This window comes from Rutilus rutilus, assembly GCF_951802725.1.
Source record: "Rutilus rutilus genome assembly, chromosome: 23".
NCBI lineage: Eukaryota > Metazoa > Chordata > Actinopteri > Cypriniformes > Leuciscidae > Rutilus > Rutilus rutilus.
In genome coordinates, this window is record NC_140233.1 from 14,613,135 (window position 1) to 14,622,153 (window position 9,019).

The 9,019-nt window shown below is 36.5% G+C and overlaps 1 long non-coding RNA gene across 1 annotated transcript; it reads right to left on the reverse strand.

Annotated features, from left to right (window-relative positions):
- Nucleotides 1-516: 516 nt before the first annotated feature.
- On the reverse strand, nt 517-2,890 carry LOC311283278. Its single transcript, XR_014626046.1, has 4 exons — nt 2,802-2,890; nt 2,302-2,392; nt 1,383-1,580; nt 517-940 (listed from the first exon to the last, which is right to left on the reverse strand). It is a non-coding gene; the product is annotated as an uncharacterized lncRNA (long non-coding RNA).
- Between the last annotated feature and the right edge of the window lie 6,129 nt (nt 2,891-9,019).

The following is a 9,019-nucleotide window of genomic DNA, read 5'->3' on the forward strand; positions in this document are numbered from 1 at the left end:
CTGCCGCTAATAACCGGAAGTCGGAGGTGGATGCCGCTTTTAGCAAGGCAAATAAATTATTATATCAATGTATATATATTATTTTAGTACTTATTTAAATAAAATACTTACATTTGTAATTGATTTAAAAAGGTTTATCAAATATAAATTAAGTAACGAAGATCATAGACACAGTACAAAAAACAAACATACTTGAAATTATGAATTTGAACGTGTATAAATGTGTACATGTTTGTCAAATAATGAAATATATACATAAATGAATGCCTATATAATATTGTATTTTTATTAAACGTACAAAAACATTCATTAAACAAATAATGAATGTCCTGTCTAAAAAAAAATAATAATAATAATTCTCAATGACCCAAAAAACATATTTTGCTATCATTTAAGTTCAGTTTTACATCTGTAGTATTTCCATACATTCTTGTCTTTGTTGTATAAAACAGCTATAACTTTAAAAACAGGCTTGATATTTGTTGTTCTGAAATCAGAATGAACAACAATTCTGAACTAGATGTTACAGTTCATAGAAAAACTAAGTTTCTAGTGTTAGGGAATAACAGCTTAAAGACCCAGGACCAGATATGATGAAAGAAGACCAGGAGTCGTGAGGTTCAATCAAATAAGTACAAATTTACTGAAGAATAGTTTCATCGGTAGAGCCAGGCATCAAATTCTCACGGGGGTCGCAGGCCAGAGACTCTACTGTACACACAATCTCACACCAGTTATACCATTTCTGAAGGCATGATTGACATCAGTACATACATGTTGGCTACTTCTCATTGGCAAAAGAACAAAGTTAAAACAATTCTACACTTATGTACAGATAGGAGGGTAAGTCGACATTGTCATCCGAGTCCAAGATGGTCCGGTGATGACCTTGGAGGTCGTAGAAAGGCGTCTTGGGGTCAGCTGTTGCATATTACAAGACCTGTACAGAGCATTCAACACACACAAAAGCACAAGGGAATCGCAGTTCCTCCAAAAGTAGTACAGATAATGTTCACTTTAAAGAAATACACATAAAAGTACAATTCTGTGAATCAGATCACATAGTGTTTGACCCCTGAAACCTTAGTAAGAAAGACAGATGTTAGAAAAAGATAGACAAGTTAGAAAGAAAGAAACTTTAGAGTAATGTTGCTGTCAGAGCATAAACAATATCTGCAATATGAATAAGTTACGACGATCAAAGTTCAAAGCAAAGGGAGACTTTTTTTTTTTTTTTTTTACAGAAATCACACACACACACACACACACCTGAAAAACAAAATTAATTGGGATCAGCCTGATGTCTTTTGATGACAATTATGGATGTTGGGTTATCCGTAAAATAAAAGTTATGGGGAAACAAAACCACTGTAATAACTTACCATTAGCATGAATACACCGCAGTCCACAGATCCCAACTGAGCTGGAACACCCTGGAAAAAAAGAAATCTAAATGGAAAAACTAATATTTTATTTCTACACTAAAGATAGCAAAGAAATCAAAATTGTTGCAACATGAAATCAAACCCTTATTTTTAACAAGCTTCCAAGATCCCGGATCCATCTTTATTGCAATTGAGCTTAAAAAAAAAAAAAAAAAGTTTGTTATTTTATACACGAGAGAAAAAGCAGGTGTAATTTATTTTTTAAATGCCACTGTCTATTCCCATCTAAAGAACAAGAGAAAAAAGTGTTGAACTGAACCACTGGACTAATATGTAAAACTCTGAAGCCCGGTTTCACAAATAGGGTTTAGATTATGACAAGATTAGGCCTTAGTGCAATTAGGACTTTTATAAATATGCCTTAGAAAAAAACATTACTGTTGTGAATCTTAAAAGAAACAATGGCACTGACATTTTAAGATATGCAAGTGTAATTTGCTTTCAGTTAAACACGCATTTTAGTCTGGGACCAGTTTGAGCCTTGTCTGTGAAACTGGGGGTGAAAGTTATATGGAAAAAGTGAACAGTTCCAGTATATCTTGAATAGATATATATAAAATAATTTAACATACATACATACATACATACATATACATATCACATACATACATACACACACACACACACACACACACACATACATACATACACACATATTCTGGTCTCATCTGGTGATTGGGTCCCATCCAAAACATAATCAAACAAAGAAAATAGACACTGAAATGTCAAATTTTCGATACAATCTAGAATTTGTATAAAAAAATAAAAAGATAAAAAAAACAGTATGCCTTTTGCCTGCTTTGATCAAGACAGGATATAATACATTTAACATTATGTTCCTTATGTGAAAACATACCAGTGAGTTTGGATGGATTTGCAAATATGGGGTTTCCTTCCTGGCAGTATGTTTGTCTGTCCCCAGCAATCTGTGACAGGCTCTGGTGAACCTACAAAAAACAGAAGTTTAGAATACAGTGAAGTAATGTTGATTAAAATGGTGTTTTGTATTAAAACATGGCACATTTGGGATATGTTTTGTTAGCGCTGCACGTGTATCATCAAGGCTGCGCTTGTCAATAATTCCAATAAATCAGCATGAGCTTTATTCTAATCAATAGATTAAGTTAACATGTTAACAAACGCTAATATTTAATGATAATGGTAACGTAGTATTTTAAGTTAATGATAGCCCCTCACAAACCAGGAGCACACGGTGCACAAGCTGCGTTTCTACAAATGATTAAATTAACCAATTCAACTTAAGTAGTCACAGATACACTGTCTCTAATATAAAAGTTAAACTCCAACGTACAGAGCAACAATTATTTATTAATCTGATAATATATACGAACTTACCGAGCCAAACACCGCCGCCATTACTGAAGATTCGCCGGCGCCACCATTGGCTGCTGTCGCTTGACTTAAAGTTAAATGTGATTGGTTGCTACTACGTTGGACGATACTGATATGCTGTCACGAAATAGCAGGTCCCTTCCTAATATGGCAGGGCTTCCGGCTGTCAACGGCAGCTACTTCCGGCTGTCAACGGCAGCTACTTCCTGCTGCCAGCTGCCGATTTTTCGCTGAACCCCCTCTCTCACCACCACAACAGACAACTCTATGATATATTAATTATATATATTTTTTTGTTTAAAACAACCCAAACACACATAAACATTTGGATGCTGCATTAAACAAATTCTTAAAGAAAAAAAAATGTAAATAATAAATCAACTCCACAGCTGATTCCAAGTGATCAAGGGCTTAGGACGTTCCAATTCAGCCCATTGCAGTTTCCGCCAGTAGTGGGCACTCGCAATGATGTACATCCGAGTGAACGAGACGGAGGGAAGTTTGCGAGTGAAGGGCATGACAATTTTGGACTGGAACGCAGCACCGGAAACCGATCGAGCTCAGCCATCTTGAAGGACATCTCATTTCTCTAATTGCACCGCGAGGAGTGAGGAGGCTTCCAGAGGAGTCATGAGCGAGGATACACAGGTGCATCCTATGCGGAAGAGTTTTATCGACTAAAACGTGACGCACGTATAAATTCTCCTCCCCCTTCACATCGGCCACAATAATTTTGATTTATACTTTACTTTTGCAGTTTATATAAACCACACACGTTACATATTTCAACAGGGTATCTTTCTTTATTATTATTTATTATGAATTTCTTAAATAAACACATTTCAACAACATGAGGGCAGATCCTCTGAGCGCCGCTGATGACGCTCGAGTCATCAAGGATTCCAATGTATAAAAAAAGCTTTCATTCGATCCCTCCGTCCTCGCGTCTTTTCCTTGCAGCCTTTCCTCGCATCCTACAGGGGTCGGAGCTGAGACTCGAGGAAAGGAAGCGAGGAGAGGAAACGAGGATGCACAAATAAGAATTGAGAAGCACCCCATATCTAATAAATCATTGCTGAGCCAAGGATAGTTTGAAATATCACATGACCAAACAGCTTCGGAAGTCCAGAAGTAGGCTACAAGAGTGGAATCAATCTGGGATCAATACAGTTCTATCTAATCTGATCTAATCACTGTGCCAATGAGACCACAAATCATGTCATGTTTAGCCTGGTCAAAGGATTCATATTGATCAATAATCAGTTAAGTTAGTTGAAGTTACAGTTGACTCAAAACTATTCTACTGAATCCCAAATAAGACACACACACACACACACACATACAACCAAGTCAATGTAAAGTCAAGAGTTGAGTAAGTATGAAATACATATTTTACATATTTTAGGGATGTTTGAGGGATGAGTCTTGTGCAGCAGTGCAAAGGTGATTAATGGACTTTCATAATATAGCCTATGAATAATGGACTCTCTCTCAAAATACAGTCGTTTGCACATCATGATCTACCCTCGAAATGACGGGATAATCATTTCCCTTTTATTCATCAGGTGGGGCCACAAAGTGCCAATGTTTTAGATGATGCTCACTGCAGAGCAAATGCACTGTAACATCTAATTAGTTGGACTTACTTAAAAAAAGCATGCAAACCGATTGCCTTAAAAAAAAAAAAGTAAAGTGAAATAGGAATAGTATGTGGTACTGACAAATGCTTAGTTAGTATAGTTCACTTACACAAGAGTACTAGTAACTAAAAAAGATCTGTAGAGAGTACTTGTTAATTTTCTTTAAATAAAATATAATTGTTACCATTGTTGTGTTTTGCAGGCTGAATGTTGAAGTCTGTGCGACTCAAGTATGATCAATTGCAAGATTGTCACAAATATAGAGGGATTTTATAAACCCAATTAAAAGTTTCACAAGTTGTTTAGGACATTAATGTTAGCAACAAATTTATAAAAGATCATTAATTGACATGAAATATAGTTGTGTTATACATCACTCATTCATATATATATAGGCCTATATATATATATATATATATATATATATACACTGTATATGAAGATGACACGTGACATGAAGCCAGGCAGACAAGTCCAATGAAAACAAACTAAACAGAACACAACTGTGACATATGTGTGTCACAGTTGTTTTCTGTGTGTTTAAAACTGTGTCTCTTCAAATATTTATGAATCTAGAACTTTTCCAGGTACTTCTCCATGCAGATATAATAAAACCCCTTGTGTTTAATCTACTTTCATTCTGATTATCTGGCAGGTGTGTGATACAAATCCAGTCTGAAATATTATCTTTTTGATTTCTCAGAAACACCATGTTTAAGTGAAATGTTTTATTTATAACAGACACCCCAAAACACAATCTGTTATAACTTGCGTTATATTATGCTTTCATTTTCCCTTTTTGTTCTCTCCCGTTCCAGTTCTCTCCCGTTCCAAAATGTCCAGTTCAAGTCAAGGCTTGTTGTTACTGATAAGAATGTAAATGTGTACCTTGAAATGCAATGTAAGTCGCTTTGGATAAAAGCATCTGCCAAATGCATAAATGTAAATGTTATAAAGTGCTGCAGAAACTATATGCAATTTTGTAGGCCAACCCAGAAGTTAGCATTATCCTGGTTACCTCGATGAAAAGCCAATAAGATTTTATCATTGGCTTTTGGAAATAATAAACTCTGTGACCAACAAGTTTCTGAAACTTAGAGGTTTTATTCATCAAGATATTCTTCACAAAAGATCACAATTTTGAATACAAAAAGCATATGTAAAAAGCTAATGTTCGGCTATAAACGACCTGCACGGTCACGCGACATCACCCACACTATAAGCTTTCAACAATTTTCAATTCTTCATTTAAAATCTAAGATGGAAGAAAGTTTTTGTTCAGTTTGGAAGATCATGAACACAACTAAATTTGTTTGGCATGATGATGTTTAATTTCCCCAACTTAGCCTATCTTAAGTTGTAAAAAAAAGAAAATTCTTAATAAAAGCATATAATTTTTTTTTTTTTTTTTTTTTTTTTGATGGATTGCCATTTATGAGAACCTATTATATTTGAGTTAAAAGTCTCCTTTAGCTAATTTTTTGTTTTTTTTGTTTTTGTTTATTGGATGTATAAAGTCATAGCTGTCTGTTTGATGACTATTCTTGGGCTATGGTTAGATGTCTATACAATTTTCACTGAGCCCAAGTTCAGACTTGTTTTAGCTCGCAACGGTCATGGACGTCTCCAGATAAATGAATAATAAAACCCCTTGTGTTTAATCTACTTTCATTTTGATTGTTATCAGGGGTGTGTTGTACAAATCAAGTCTGAAACGTGATATCGACCCCTTTTGATTTCTCGGAAAGGTGAAACATTCCATTTATTCCACTTTTCTTTCATTTTCCTTTTTGTTTTCCCATAAAATGTCCAGTTCAAGTCAAAGCTGGCTAAAGTGCTGCCAGGTACTATGCAATTTTGTAGGCCAACCCAGAAGTTTCAAAAGCATTATCCTGGTTACATCTATTAAAAGCCAATGACATTATTATTGCAGAAAATAAACTCTGTGACCAACAAAAGTTTATGAACCTTACAGGTTTTATTCATCAAGATAGTCTTCGCAAATGATCACAACTTTTATAAATTCTGAAGCATAAATACAAAAAGCAGATGTAAAAAGCTAATGTTAACGACCTGTATGGTCGCGCGACATCATCATCACCACCACCACCACTAAGCTTTCAATAACGTTTAATTCTTTATTTAAAATCTAAGTTTTTGTTTAGTTTGGAAGATCATGAACACAACTAAACGTGTTTGGCATGATGATGTTTAATTTCCCCAACAGTTTCAGTTTTCCATGCAGCCATTTGTTAGCTTTTTCAAAATATGTAACAAAGTTCTGTGGTAGAGCTGCATTAACACTGTGGACTTATTCCCAGTGTTTTTTCCGTTGCCCTATTATGTTCTCTTTTTTTTCTTTTTTTGATGACCAGCTTACATCTTCTTTTAAAAGTGACCCATATCCGATTCCTGCATTTAAACTAATGGTGAAACAACCCAAGGTATAGGGAGGTCCATTTCATTGTTTCCTCTAACGGACGCCCATTAAAGGTGCTCTAAGTGATGTTGGGTGATGTCACTTCTTGTTGACATTTAAAGGTGCAGTGTGTAATTTTTAGCGGCATCTAGTGGTGAGATTTGCGAATTGCAAACAATCAGTCACTCATGGCTTATCCTTCAAATTGCAAACTCGAATGAGAAGCTACGGTGGCCGACGTAGGATCGGAAGATGTCATCGTCTGAGGCAGCGGAGAGTAGCAAGTCAAGCAATGAGGTTTCTGTCAGCAGCCATGTCACCCTGTAGCCCAAGACTGGTTGCCCACTGAAGCTAAGCAGGGCTGAGCCTGGTTAGTACCTGGATGGGAGACCTCCTGAGAAAACCAGGTTGCTGCTGGAAGAGGTGTTAGTGAGGCCAGCAGGGGGTGCTCACCCTGTGGTCTGTGTGGGTCCTAACGCCCCAGTATAGTGATGGGGACACTATACTGTCAAAGAGCACCGTCCTTCGGATGAGACGTAAAAAACCGAGGTCCTGACTCTCTGTGGTCATTAAAAATCCCAGGATGTCTTTCGAAAGAGTAGGGGTGTAACCCCGGCATCCTGGCCAAATTTGCCCAGTGGCCTCTGTCCATCATGGCCTCCTAATCATCCCCATATACTGATTGGCTTCATCACTGTCTCCTCTCCACCAGTAAGCTGGTGTGTGGTGAGCGTTCTGGCGCAATATGGCTGCCGTCGCATCATCCAAGTGGATGCTGCACATTGGTGGTGGTTGAGGAGATTGCCCCTTCTATGTAAAAGCGCTTTGAGTGCCGAGAAAAGCGCTATATAAATGTAATGAATTATTATTAATTATTATTATATTATATTTTATATTAAATTATATTTACTTAAAGGGATAGTTCACTTTGAAATTAATTTTTGATATGTTTTAGCTTACCTCAAGGGCATCCAAGATGTAGGTGTCTTTGTTTCCGCAGTAGTTTCAATTTTGATATTTTTAGGTCAAACCGTTCTTGTCTGTCAGTCATATAATGCAGGTCTATGGTCACTGTCTCAAAACACAAGCACAGAGTCCAAATTAAAACAATTCCCCACGTCCAAATGAAACAATTCCCCATCATAAGTACACATTGATGGCCTAAGACACGAAACGAGCGGTTTGTGTGAGAAAACGAACAGTATTTATATCGTTGTTATCTCTTGAAAACAGCACACGTCCAAATGATCTGACGGCGCGGGCGGGTATAGATATATACATAGATGTCGCCTTGGCTACTGCAGTTCATTGGAACGAAACCGTAGCCAAGCGACATCTAGTGTATATATCTATACCCGCCAGCGGGCGGGTATAGATGTATACACTAGATGTCGCCTTCGCTACTGCAGTTCATTGGAACGAAACCGTAGCCAAGGCGACATCTATGTATATATCTATACCCGCCCGCGCCGTCAGATCATTTGGACGTGTGCTGTTTTCAAGAGATAACAACGATATAAATACTGTTCGTTTTCTCACACAAACCGCTCGTTTCGTGTCTTAGGCCATCAATGTGTACTTATGATGGGGAATTGTTTCATTTGGACGATGGGGAATTGTTTTAATTTGGACTCTGTGCTTGTGTTTTGAGACAGTGACCATAGACCTGCATTATATGACTGACAGACAAGAACGGTTTGACCTAAAAATATCAAAATTGAAACTACTGCGGAAACAAAGACACCTACATCTTGGATGCCCTTGAGGTAAGCTAAAACATATCAAAAATTAATTTCAAAGTGAACTATCCCTTTAATTATTCAGTAAAACCACATGTTATTGCAATTGTTATTTTTACTTGTTCATCATTGTGTTAGTCTTTTATTCACTGACTTTACTAGGGATGGGAATTGATAAGATTTGATCAATATCAATGCCACTGGCGATTCTGCTTATCGATCCTATTCTTTAACGATTCTCTTATCGATTATTGATAGCACTGTGTGGAAAAATGTAGTCATATGCTTTTCAAAAAAACAAGTGGTTTTATTTATTTTAAAGTTTAAGCTTGAATAAGCAATCTGTACTTTTTATGTAATTTATGTAATAAATAGAACCTTATTTACGGTCTATTTACGGTCTGGTGTCAACACAGAAAACAT